General features: G+C 65.1%; 1 protein-coding gene across 1 annotated transcript in view; it reads left to right on the plus strand.

Annotated features, from left to right (window-relative positions):
• The window catches only part of LOC104078604 (calpain-15-like), a gene marked incomplete at both ends in the record, with an annotated part of 4,540 nt that overhangs the window by 3,265 nt on the left and 983 nt on the right, over window positions 1–292 (plus strand). The gene's annotated exons all lie outside the window — the stretch shown is intronic.

A 292-nucleotide genomic window follows, 5' to 3' on the forward strand; every position in this document is an offset into this window, starting at 1 on the left:
AGGGGCTGGGCTGCCCGCCCCACGGCGATGCTGGCGGAGACCTTGGGGGAGGCAGAGGTGACAAAGCCCTTGATCTTCACTGCGGGGACCTTGCTGGGGGTGGAGGTTGCCTGAACGGGCAGCAACCCAGCAGCACCCTGCTCCTGGGGGTTGTGGGCTTGGTGACAGTCTCACCGATCCCCCCTTCCTCTGTGTGTCTCCGCAGCGTCCAGTCCCACCAGCAGCCGACCGGCCACCGATTATTCCAGCTATATCCTGGCCATCTACAGCTCCCGCCTGGTGATGGTGGAGC

This window comes from Fulmarus glacialis, unplaced genomic scaffold, assembly GCF_000690835.1.
Source record: "Fulmarus glacialis isolate BGI_N327 unplaced genomic scaffold, ASM69083v1 scaffold31096, whole genome shotgun sequence".
NCBI lineage: Eukaryota > Metazoa > Chordata > Aves > Procellariiformes > Procellariidae > Fulmarus > Fulmarus glacialis.